General features: G+C 41.9%; 1 protein-coding gene across 3 annotated transcripts in view; it reads right to left on the bottom strand.

Annotated features, from left to right (window-relative positions):
• Positions 1–13,930, bottom strand: part of EFR3B (EFR3 homolog B) — a 1,036,998-nt gene that overhangs the window by 133,438 nt on the left and 889,630 nt on the right. The gene's annotated exons all lie outside the window — the stretch shown is intronic.

The following is a 13,930-nucleotide window of genomic DNA, read 5'->3' as shown; positions in this document are numbered from 1 at the left end:
CAAATAGGGGTCACAAATTAACATTAATTTGAACTTGATGGTAATTTGCAAAATCATGGTAACACACACATGCCCTTGGAGCATGTGTGTGCGCAACATGTATTCACATTACAATTCCAGGGGTGCAACAGGGTGTCGTTTTGACACTCTTGAAATTGCATGCGCAATTTGCGAGTACCTATTGGGTACTCGCAAATTGTGCATGCAATTCCCATTAATTCCTATGGGCCAGTGGGCGTAAAACTAGTGGCATAGGGAATGGGCAGCGAAAGGGTATTCTGGCATTCCACAGGAAAAGCATTTCTTCAAAATGAGGATACTAAAGCAAGGGATATGGTGAAAGTCTATTATGGGGAGGGTTAGTGTCAGACTTAGGTTGCGGGACATGATTAGGGCTGGATGATTAAGTATTAGTCAGGGTAAATATAAGGAATGCGTTACTTACCTGTAACTGGAGTTATCCAGTATTGGTGTCTTTCATAGATTCACATGCCTGAATCTTTCCCCGTCGTCGAGACGGGAGTCCCCGGTATATAGAAAAGTAATGTCCTATGGACATATATAGAGAAAAGTAGGCCTAAGGGCCTCACCTTAGTAGCCTATCTGTGTACTTATGTAAAAAGGACCAAACTCCAGAAGAGAGCCAATCAGCTAACACCTCCCTCTAGAACCTTCCTGTCAGGAGCCTCAATCTCTCAGATTTTCGTACGCAACAAGCTAGATAGGCGTAATACTGATAGAGAAATAGGTGAGTCCTTCCAGGGGAGGCGGGAGGGTTGCATGTGAATCTATGAAAGCCACCAATACTGGATAACTGCAGTTACAGGTAAGTAACTCATTCCTTATCCAGTATTATGGGTGTCTTTCATAGATTCAATTGCCTGACTCAGAGTAGCAAGCAATACATTGTGCACATTTCTGGTGGAATATCATATACAAGTCATCAGATAATACATATCATGCGACTATGAATCATCAATACCCATTAACCAGAAGCATTATAATAAAAATGTGCATACCAGCAAAGGATGGAGGGATAGAGGAAGGCTCACCTTACTGAAACAGATGGCGTAACACTGGTTGTAACACTGCTTGCCCCACGGCTGCATCCTTCATCAGCTCTGTATTCAGGCAGTAGTGCCTGGTGAAGGTATGCGGCGACTTCCTTGTTGCCGCTCTGTAGATGTCAAGAACTGGCACCCCTGCAAATAGTGCCGCAGAAGTGGACATGGCTCTTGTAGAGTCAGTGTGTAAGAAGAGAGAGGTACCCCTTAATCTAGTCAAGGGAAATGGGGTTATCCAGCATCGATGGTTGATTTACAGATTCGATAGTAACATAAGATCGATGAAACTATAAAGGAGTCCGAATGTACGAATTGTATTCAACAATTTTATGTTTTACATCTCTGTCCCTCATTTCAATTATGCAGGCCATAATTGATTGTTATGTATTCATGCTTTTTTAACTTATCAGATTAGCTAGTCAAACTTATTGGTTTTAATGTTAAATGTTTTCATTTATAATAAATGATTTTTTAACTGTTATACGGTTGTGTTATATATATATATATGAATTGTCTATTCAGAATAGTACGTTGACAAAATTGTTTGCAAATCATCTCAAGGGAACCTCTGCATATTTCAGGTTGGATAACTCCATTTCCCTTGACTAGATTAAGGGGTACCTCTCTCTTCTTACACATTGATTGCACAGCCTTCTGGCTGGAGAGGCGTTCAGTCTCGTTTTCTGACTCTAATTCTAGAGCCTTTTACGTGGATAAAGCACGTTACTGGTATCAACATGGATAAACTCAAAACCTTTGGGTCTTCTGAGGATCAGTATAATAGACTAATGAACCTCAATTCAAAGACTAACAGTTCAAAAGGACTTCAGAATACTAGTCATGATCAGCTAGTTAAAATTCTTAACCTGAAAAAGAAGTTAATCAGAACGGAACTCCATGCTGAATATTTAATAGATTATCTCAAAGCAGGAGTAATACCGATAGGACTGCAAGTGCGCAATGAACCGGGTCTGTTCGTTGAACATCCTAAATTTATAGAGACCTGGACATTGATAGCTAACCGCTGCAGCCGAGACTGGCTCATATTGATAATAGAGACGCACAGGAAATAATAGAATTGGAAAAAAAAGAAATAGATAAACTAGAGACATCACTTAAACAATCACCAGCATTGGAAGACGCCAAAAAGAAACTTGAAGAAATCAATCTAGATGTTGAAGGATATAGGGACTATCTTTCTAATAAGAAACTTAAAAAATTTAAAAAAGACGTGGAAAAATACTCGGAGGAAGGAGTATATCCCTATACTCAAAGATTACTATACAAACAAAAATGAACCACGTGATGAAAGACCCAACAATCAAAGACCCATATATTCAAGAGGGGGAAACAAACGTATCACATTCTCTGAAACATGGGGTCAAGTAGTGAATACGATCTTGAGAGACCACAAGAAAATAGAGGAGGCCCCAACTTTGATAGGGAGCCTTTTTTAGAGAGGCGACCAAATCGAGGGCAAAGGAATTACAGAGGGTACAACCGATCAGACATCCCTCGGAACCATCCACCTCAAAACAGCTCCAGGGAATACATTGCAACCAGGAGCAAACAGTATTGGAGGTAGGGGAATTCCCAATAGTTAACCTCTCAAAGAGGATTTTAACTAGTACAGAACAGGATGTTTTACAAAAAGGATTTAGTTTTGCCCCCACTAACATTCATTTCCTTTTTAACTTAGAAAGTGATTTGAAAAACTTTTTCAGAAAGATAAGACTAAATAGATTTTTTGAAAATAGGAATCATGACCCTGTTCCTAGTGTCACCGGTTTAAAACCTAAATCCACCTTTCTTCCCAGTCTGCATCAACTGGATAAAAATGTAGAGATTTTTGAACGAGTTGTGGAGGTGGAAATTAAAACCCTATTTACCAACTCTGAGAATAGGAAATTCAATAATAATCTCTCTAGAGAACAGCCCTTACCAATTTACAAAACTGCGATGAGTTAACATCAAACCCGCGGACAAGGGCGGGGGTATAGTTCTTTTTGACACCCCCGTGTATGAGAACAAGATTCGTGATCTCTTAAATATACAAGAACATTATAAGAGAACTAGGTTCACAGAGTTGAGTATTTTGAAAACAGAGGTGGCAAATCTTTTACAAAAGGGGAAAGAGGAAGGCCCCATTAACGACAATGAATATAGATTCCTCCTTAACACACATCCAGTCATTCCAGCCATTTACGGGCTCCCGAAAATACACAAGAATATAGCAGACCCACCAATGAGGCCTATTATTAGCGGAATTGGCTCTATCCTGGAGCCACTTAGCCGCTATGTAGATTATTTTTTGCAACCTGTAGTCAAGAAACAGAGGTCCTATCTAAAATGCGATCACCACTTTTGAGGGTAGAGGTTTTAACAGGGCGACCCAATTCCTGGTCGCACTTGATATTGAGTCCCTCTATACGAATATACCGCAAAATGATTCTATAGAAGTTATAGCCTCAATTCTAGAGAGGGAAGACTTGAAGGGCGGTGACAATAATTTCATAATGTCCTGTATCTATCTGATCTTGAAGAAAATTTGTTTTCTCTTTAAGGATGAATTATATTTGCGAGTAAAGGGGACCAGCATGGGGGCTACGTGTGCCCCCAGTCTGGCTTGCCTCTATGTGTCCAATTTTGAAAATAAACAAATTTTTAATGAGATTGCCCCGTTTTATGAGAACATCTCCTGCTGGCACCGCTACATTGATGATATTATCTTCATCTGGAGCGGTGCCAGCGAGGACCTGGAAGCCTTCTTGGAATGGCTCAACTTGGGCGACCCAAATTTAAAATTCATAGGACAATTTAGTAATGACAGAGTACAATTTTTGGATATCAGTATCAAGGAGGATGAGGGTTTCCTTAAAGTTGAGCTATATACCAAACCTACAGACAAGAATTCTTTGCTCCTTTACTCGAGTAACCATCCCAAAGCCCAAAAAGATAATGTGCCCTTTGGGGAATTCCTTAGACTAAGGAGAAATTGCTCCAATTTGGAGGATTTTTATAAACATGCTGAGAATACTAAATCCAAATTGAAAGCACGAGGATATCCTAACAAACTTATAAAACACGCACTTAAACGTGCGCATTTTTATGATCGAGATAGTCTGTTAGACCAAAATAAACACACTAATTGAAACAACGCCGCTCTGGATAGAGTAGTGTTATTGACACAGTTCTCACATGTGAATAGTCAAATTAAAAATATAGTCAATAGACATTGGAAAATCCTAAATTTGAATACGGATACACAATTTAATAAACCACCATTTTCCTTCCGTAGGAATAAGACTATCAAAAATTGTCTAGTACACACTTACAAGCCCTTAAAAGATACCCAACTTACCTTGACTGGAAATGTAGCATCGGGCAATTATAAGTGTGGGACATGCTCTATATGCCCTCACTGCATTACCAGTAAAGATATAGAATACAATGGCAAAAAGTTAACTTCCACAACATTCAACAATTGTCGAAGCCAAAATGTGGTGCACTTGCTCCTTTGCCCATGCAACTTGGGGTACGTAGGAGAAACTAGCCGAGAGCTACGTATCCGGGAACTAGAGCACAAATCGGTTATCCATACCAACAAAACCAATGCACCTCTGACTGACCATTTTAAATCCTTGAATCACTCCTGTGATGACCTTAGGTGGTTCATCCTTGAAAAAATTAGGATCAATCGACGTGGTGGAGATATAGACAAAATGAGAAAAACAAGGGAACAATGGTACTTTTGCCATCTTAACACCATCCTGAAGGGTCTCAATATGAGAGAAGATTGGGCCAAGTGTTTGTAACATATTGTCTCCTTCCGTCTATGTACCTACCAATGCACCTTGACTATAGTTCCCCCAGTGTGAATGGCGAATTCACTTATTGGCGCAAGCCCAAATTACATCGCTCTGCGAGCTCCAAAGACGTAACTTAGTCCTCATTGACACTGTAAGTCGCATATTGCAGAAGAGTCCTAAACCTAATACAATCATAGCTCTAACCCATAGGGCTCCCCTAAATTGATAGAATCTTCTAAAAAAACTTTTATTCCAATGTTCACTTATACACAGGCCGATGTTTGGGCATGCAACAGTCACACATACAAAAATGGCTAAAAAGTGGGACTTGTATCTGCCTTTCCCTTCAAGATAGGCACTGATTAGATAGAGAACAGCATACTGCAGAAGATTCCAACATTTAATACAATTACAGCTTTAACCTGTAGGGCTCCCCCAAATAGATATAATTTTACGGAAATTTTTTATTCCACCCTTTATTTAGATAAAGGCCGATTTTCGGGCATAAACGATGAAAAATCGGGACCTTTTGTTTGCCTTTCCCTTTAAGAGAGACACCGACCAGATAGAGAACTGTATCTATGGAGTAAGAGGGAGGAGCATTCAGACGGTAAGGGCCAATCAAAAGCTTGCGCCTTTAAGCCCCCAATATATATATCATATTACCTAGCCTCGAGAGCTGAATTTCTATAGGCTAGCAGAAAGGGCAACCATAGACCAATCACAGGCAACTTGCAGATATAGAACAGAGATCTACGAGTCTTTCCGCGCATTCACTGCGGAACCCCTGAACCATCAGAGACCACGAGGATATCAGTAGGTAAGACTCCTTCTTGAGCGACCTTAATATCATTAGGATAGCACTCGAGAGTGTTTGTAAATATTTAACGGCTAATAAGAGTTCCCTGACCGATACGGTACTGTGTTTATAATATAATTTAGACTTGGATACCAATATACCAGCGGTCAGTAAAACTAGGGTAAGCGTCTCCTAAAATGTAGAATTTTGGTGCAATTAGGAGCTCCAGCGTAAAGAACTAGAGTAGTTAAAATAACTACACCAGGATGCTATTATGGAGCTCCCGGTGAAGTTTGTGATTGAGCATAGGACTCCTGTGAGAATTATAATTATAATTGTTTACCAATAGAAAATTGCCAATCTAATGTATGATTCCGGGAGGCAAACACTAAATGAGCACATGATATCTTTGCCAAATGTCGTATCCAGCTATAGGAGGGATCATGATTTCTCCCTGTACATACAGTGTAATGAATCTATCATTGTGGCTATATTATAAAGTGTCAGAACATAGAGTGTAAAAACAGCCTGCTTTCTCAATAAATGCCAGTTTGATGCTAACTTGATTGAAGTGATAGGTTTGAGAAAGGGAAGCAAACCATGTATCTATGTCCCTTTTGGAGATTACTATGTATACATATACCAGAATAATACTGTACGCTAATTGTGTGTATATACATTCTAGGGAGATTCAACTAATTCCCTACTGTGACAGACATACAGAAAGTCTTGATAAAGGTGGTTCTCATCCATTTATTCCACCGAAACACGTCAACGCCATCCTTGGTACAATTCAAGACTCCAGCATCGATGGTTGATTTACAGATTCGATAGTAACATAAGATCGATGAAACTATAAAGGAGTCCAAATGTACAAATTGTATTCAACAATTTTATGTTTTACATCTCTGTCCCTCATTTCAATTATGCAGGCCATAATTGATTGTTATGTATTCATGCTTTTTTAACTTATCAGATTAGCTAGTCAAACCTATTGGTTTTAATGTTAAATGTTTGCATTTATAATAAATGATTTTTTAACTGTTATACAGTTGTGTTATATATATATATGAATTGTCTATTCAGAATAGTACTTTGACAAAATTGTTTGCAAATCATCTCAAGGGAACCTCAGCATATTTCTTGTAGAGTGAGCCCAGACCTTTGCTGGCAATGGCCGTCCAGCTCTGTCATGACAAAAGGCAATTGCCGAAGATCTCCATCTTGAAATACTTTGTTTGGAAAGCGGCATACCCTTCCGTGGTCTACTGAAGGCTATGAAAAGCTGAGTGGATTTCCTGAAATTGTTGGTTTTGTCAATATAAAACTTCAGACACCTCCTAAGGTCCAACGAGTGCAGAGATCTTTCGGCTGCAATGCTTGGATTTGGGGAAAATGACCTGAACCAAGGGATAGGAATCAAGTCTTACTTTTGAGACATGATTATAAAATGGCACTCACCAAAAGGAAGTGGGAATTACAACAGGAAGCTTGGGATAGACGAACGCAGGCGGCAGAAACCTCTGATAGCTGCCTGTTTTGGTCCACAGTCAATTCCCCCATCCTTAAAGAGGATAAAACTCCCCAACTTTCATCTAACATCAGTAGTGAGGCATGGGTCTCCCACTTTTCAGCCATATTTCAAGCTAACGGTACAAATGAAGTAGTGCAAAGGCACTGACCCATAGTCCCTTTGGACATAACCCTGGGAGAGGTTGAATTCAGCATTAAAGCTAGTAAGGGGGGAAAGGCACAGGGCCCCGATGGAGTCCCAATTGACGTATATAGGGCTCTTCCCTTACTGTGGGGACCGATACTTACTTTGGTTCTCAATGCAGCAGTTACAGCCTTGATTCCGTCTACCTGGGGAGATTCGATTATTGTCCCTATCTATAAGAAGGGTGACAAGACAGCAGCATGTAATTACCGACCTATTAGTTTACTTTACTCATGAGTGAAAATCATGAGTCGGGTGCTGCTGTCCAGGCTGGAAGACTGGGTAGAGGAGAAGGGGATTCTTGATACCTCTCAATATGGTTTTAGAAAGGGTCGTGGGACCCTAGATCAATGCCTGAATTTAGAACTATTAATCGGCAAGTATACCAAGGCTAAGCCAGGTAATTTATATCTCTGCTTTGCCGATTTAAGCAGCGCATTTGATCTGGTTGATCACTCGCTACTATGGCAAGTCCTGCTTGGCGCACCAGAGGAAATCGTCTACTTTCTAGCTAGACTATACAATAGGATGCAAGCCTGTGTGCGGTATGGGGCTAGTGGAGAGTGCACTCCAAACTTTGGTGTAAAGCGTGGGATAAGACAGGGGTGTGTCCTCGCCCCCCCCCCTGTTGTTTACTCTAGTTATTAACAGCATAGACTCTGTCTTGAAAACAGTTAAGGCCGATGCCCCTCAGGTAGCCGGGTCTAGTGTGCCAGTTCTGCTTTATGTAGACAATGCCGTACTTCTATCATGGACCCCTATTGGCCTACAGCACCTGAATGATCAATAAAAGTAAAACCCATACCATGATCTGTGAGGCCAGAACTAGTAAAAACCAGGCCTTTTTTATTGAAGGGGTGAAAGTACAACAGGTGGAAAATTTTTGTTATTTGGGTGTTACTTTTTCTTGCAACGGAAGCTGGTGCCAGGATTTATTAAACGTAAGAACGAAGATGGTAAAAAGCTCCTATGGCATTTTTTAATTCGCTTCTAAGCTAGGGGATAGGCGAATTAGAGATATAATGCAGATCTACAAGGCAAGGAGTGTCTCTATTGCATTATATGGGGCTGGGTTGTGGGGTTACACTAATATAGGCCTGTTGCAAAGGGAAGAAAATATCTTTTGTGCTTACCCACCTCGCTGCAACTGAATTGATTCATAGGGAGGTAGGGGCAGCCTATTTAGGTGCCCTTATCCCACTAAGGCCTTTGATGCTTTTCCAATCGATTTGGCGCAAGGAAGAGACAATGTTTAATCAACTTGTTATCAAGAATTGTCTCAACCTGGAAAACTGTACTAAGATACCCTGGCTTAAATATGTTGTCGACAGTTTCCAAACTATCTATGGGGTCAACATATTGTTAGATTCATGTTCCGTCGGAACTATCTCTAAACAAGAAATGAAAGATACTTTTATGTTACATAGGTCCCAAAAACGTTCTGCAGCGAATGGTTGCCTTACAACAGTCCAGATTTACAATAAATATATTGAAAGCGAAGGTTACCAGCTGTACCTGAGTATAGCAACTAGATCAAGCCATAGATTTGTCTTAACAAGACTCAAGACTCAGATTTGGAATACCGCACGTTCTGGTGGCCTTCCCTCAACCAAAAAAGTACCCTGTTGGCCCTTGCCTATGTGATGGGTACTCGAAACAAAGCATCCTGCACTTTATGTTAATTTGCCCCCTTTTCTTGAATGTTCAGGCTACTTACTTGAAACCACTGTTTGTAAAGTATGGTATCTACAATGTGGAAGATACAATGAAGTTGATCTATAATATGAACTCCATGGACAAATGTTTTTATATTGCCACTTTTATATATAAATCAATTAAACATAGAAAAAGTATGATATTTTAACAACTCGTCTATTTTAACTTTCGTTTTAACCTGCATTTTTAACCTGTATTTGCTGCTTTGTATTGTACTGCTTGTGATTTTATGGTCATGTTTTAATGCACCGAATAAAGCTTCATGAAATGAATTGAAAAATGACCTAAGGATCACTGGCTCATTTAAGTGGAAATCTGACGGGACTTTAGGAATAAACCGAGGATTAGTTCTGAGAACCACTCTGTCATCCTTAAACTGCACAAAGGGGTCTTGTATGGAAAGAGCCTGTAATTCACTCACCCTCCTTGCTGAGGTAAGCGTTAGTAGGAGGGCTGTCTTCCACAAAATATATTTGATATCCACCCTATGGATGGGCTCAAAAGGGTGTTTCATCAATTAGTTAAGGACCACATTGAGATGCCATGTTGGAGGAATTATTCGTGGTCGAGGAAAGGATCTGTAAAGTCCTTTGAGGAACTGTTTTATCAAATCTATTAGACCAGAGGGAGGGTCCTTTCAATGTCCTTTTAAATCTTGAAATCGCAGCCATATGAACTCTAATGGATGCATGGGCCAGGCCCGACTGCGCCAGATGTAGCAGATAGGGTAATATTTGTTCCGGAGAGGTGTTGAAGGGACATAGACCATTGTCCGCACACCATATACAAAAGCGTTTCCACTTCAGGGAATAGGTCTTGTTAGTGCTGTCCGCTCTTGCCTTGGCTAGGACGTCTTTACACTCCTGCGGAATGCTTAGCTTGCTGAACTGTCGGTAATCAGGAGCCAAGCCGATAACCTGAGAGATTTCAGATACGGATATTGAACCTGCTTGCTGCTCATCGTGAGCAGCGATGGATACTGACGTAGACGGATTGGCGGATGTAGTGAGAGGCGATGAAGGTCTGTGAACCAGTGCTGTCTCGGCCAGAATGGGCAATCAGAATCAAAGTGCAAGGCTCCGCCTTCATCTTCCTGAGGACCCTGGGAATCATTGGAAATGGCGAAATGCGTACGCAAATACTTTGCGCCATGCGATGGAAAATGCATTTCCGAGGGACCTTGACTGGGGATGCCAACTTGCGAAGTTTTGGCATTTGGCGTTCTCCCTGGTCGCAAACAGGTCGATCTGCGGTGTTCCCCACGCCGAAAAGATGTGAGTTACCATCTCCATGTCGAGCTCCCATTCGTGGGAAAGAAACCTCTGCCTGCTCAGTGCATCTGCTATGACATTGTCCTTGCCTGGGACGTACTCCGCTTTTAACGAGATGTTGTGGAGAAGAAGCCATTTCCAGATCTTCTGCGATTCGCGAGATAGTGTGAGCGAACGCGTTCCTCCCTGTTTGTTCAAGCAGTGCATCGTTGTAGTGTTGTAGGTCCTGACGAGCACTGGGGACTTCTTGATCTGTGGTAGAAAAGACTGCAGGGCTAGGAAAACCGCTCTCAGCTCCAGGAGGTTGATATGAAGCTGCTTTCCTGGTTCGTCCACTTGCCACTGATCTGTAATTCCTGAAGGACTGCTCCCCAACCCTCCAGAGAAGCGTCCATTGTTATTAAATGTGGAGCTGCAGGGAGCAGAAACGTCAACCCCTGTGAGAGGTTCTTGAGCGACTTCCACCACTGCAATGCCTTGGTCATTTGCTGTGTAATCTCGATGCGGTCCTCGAAGGATCCCGAGCATTGAGTCCACTGACTGGACAGAGCCTCTTGCAGCGGACGCATCCTGAGGCGACAGTGCGGGATAAGCAGGATGCACGAGGACATCATCCCTAAGAGTGATTTGAAGGTACGGACTGGTAAAGTCTTCTTTGAAGCCACTGATGTGGCCAGAGAGACAAGCTTGTGTTTCCTCTCCTGAGAGGGGAATGCCTTCGCATTTTCCGTATCCAATGTCGCCCCAAGAAAGGTAATGACTCGAGTGGGCTGCAATGTAGATTTGTCGCGGTTGAGCGTCAGACCCAAATGCCTGATGAGATTCAGACAGGCGTTGGAGGATGCTGTTGCGCCTGCCAGAGATGGTGCCTTTACCAGCCAGTCATCCAAATATGGGAAGACTAGGTGTCCTTGCTGCCTGAGGAATGCTGCAACCTGGGAGAGGCATTTGGTGAAAATCCTGGGTGCAGACTTGAGGCCAAACGGTAGGACACAGAATTGGTAGTGCTGATCTGCCACTGCAAATCTGAGGAATTTCCTGTGCCGTTTGTGGATAGGGATGTGAAAGTATGCGTCTTGTAGATCTAAAGATGACATGAAATCCCCCTCCTCTAAGAGTCCCAAGATCTCCAGGATCGCCACCATGCGAAACGATTGACTCTTCAAGAATGAGTTGAGCGCCCTGAGAGCTACTATGGGTCTCCATTTCTTCTCCTTCTTTTGAATCAGGAAGAAGTGGGAGTAAAATCCCTTCCCTTTGTGAGCTGATGGTACTCGCTCTATTGCCCCTTTCTTTAACATAGAGGAGATTTCTTGAAGAAGCAATCGCATGTTCTTGTGTTGCAGTACACGAGGAGGGGTTGTCAGGGGAATTGTTTTGAATTCTATGTAGTGTACAAATTGTATCAATTGCAACACCCATCGGTCGGTTGTAATTGCTTTCCAATTGTGGAGGTAGTGGGTCAGGTTTCCTCCAATTTTGAAAGAATGAGATGGTGGAGGGACTGGCTGCTGGAAAAGGTCATTGGCGTCCTCCAGTAGTCCTCTTTTGGTTTTTCCCTCTATAGTTGGATTTTCCATAAGAGGTCTGCCGACCTTGCTGCTGCTGTCGCGACTGGAATTGTGACCGGCCTTGATTATAGGAATATGAGGACCTGTTTTGATAATTTCCTCTGTAAGAGGATTGGCCTCTGCCCTTGTTCCCTCGAAAGGACTGATTCCAGAATTGAAGTGTGTCAAGTGCTATTGCCGTGTCCGTATCCTTTTTTATCGCTTGCAGGGCCTCATCAATTTTTTCCCCAAATAGGTATTGGCCGTCGTGGATTAGTTACTTACCTGTAATCCTAGTTCTCTTCCAGGGGTATCCTCATCAAAGTCATAAGCATTAGAATATTCCCGCCCATGCGCGGGACCCCGGAAACAATATATTATATGTGCCCCACATGGATTAGTTACTTACCTGTAATCCTAGTTCTCTTCCAGGGGTATACTCATTAAAGTCATAAGCACTGAATTATCTCCGCCCATGAGCGGGGACCCGGAACACAAAACAATATACATATATATGTGTAAATATAACCAAAAGTACAAAGTACTAAGTAATTATACACATATACATGTATAATAACATAATATGCAGCCTAACCTTAACACATAGGCTAATCAAACCAAAACCTTACACGTTCTGAAGCATGAAAATATGCTGTATATAAATGCAATAAACAGGCATGAGCCTAAAATGCATTTCATAGCCATGAAAAACCTTTTATTTTCATCAAAGAACCTGTAGTAAACAGTTATTAGCCTAAAAGGGCTGCATATGAAAAAATGTCTGTGTACAGAAAATCAGACTGGCACCCTGCCTTTAAGGCCCCAGAGAATCTGCACACTTTGCCTTTAAGGCCTCCAGGAGAACTCTGTTCCATCATGCCCCACAGGTGACAGTTAGGTCAGTTCTTTTGTACGGTACAGTAAACTTAAGCAGGAATCTGCACTTAAACATATTGAAACTTTTAAACCTTAATGCTACTGCTCGCCCGGGGAGGCGGGAGGGTGCTTATGACTTTAATGAGTATACCCCTGGAAGAGAACTAGGATTACAGGTAAGTAACTAATCCTTCTCTTCCAGGGGATACTCATTAATAGTCATAAGCACTGAATAGAGTAGCAAGCTCATACCCACAGAAGCGGGCGAACAGATTAAAGCATAGTCATACTTTAAAATCACAGTGTTTAACTAGTATTAGCAAACAAATTTCTGAGTGATGCTTGTCCCACTTGTGCATCAGTCTGAGCATCAGAATCCAAACAGTAATGGCGTGTAAACGTATGAACTGAACGCCAAGTAGCTGCTTTACATATCTCTGACATAGCCACATTCCTAAGGAGAGCTGTGGTAGAAGCTTTTCCCCTCGTAGAATGAGCCCTAGGTCTACCTGGTAAAGACTTGTGGGCTAGCTGATAAGCCAGTAAGATGCATGACACTATCCACCTAGAAATGGATCTCTTGGATGCTGCCAACCCAGTATTTGTAGGACCATAGTTCACAAACAGACGGTCCGTCTGTCTCAAAGACTTAGTTTTATCTAAGTAAAATTTCAAAACCCTTTTTAGATCTAATGAATGTAAAGTCCGTTCTGCCGGACTTGAAGGGTTCGGAAAGAAAGTAGGCAATGTTATGGATTGGTTAATATGAAAATCCGACACCACCTTAGGTAGGAAAGCAGGATGAGTCCTGAGCACCACTCTGTTTCCATGAAAAACTGTGTATGGTTCATTGCAACACAAAGCCTGGATTTCGCTCACTCTACGAGCAGAAGTGATGGCCACCAGGAACGCTACTTTCCACGTCAGGTGTTGCAAAGACGCTTTATGTATCGGCTCAAATGGGGGACCCATTAATTTAGTCAATACCACATTAAGCTCCCAAGGTGGAGACGGAGACCTGACTGGAGGATAAACCTTTCTTAACCCCTCTAGAAAATCCTTCACCACAGGCATTTTAAAGAAAGATATCTGTGTTGGCGATTTTCTATAAGCAGTTATTGCAGCAAG

This window comes from Lissotriton vulgaris, chromosome 6, assembly GCF_964263255.1.
Source record: "Lissotriton vulgaris chromosome 6, aLisVul1.2, whole genome shotgun sequence".
NCBI lineage: Eukaryota > Metazoa > Chordata > Amphibia > Caudata > Salamandridae > Lissotriton > Lissotriton vulgaris.
This window is presented reverse-complemented; position numbering and strand designations above follow the sequence as displayed.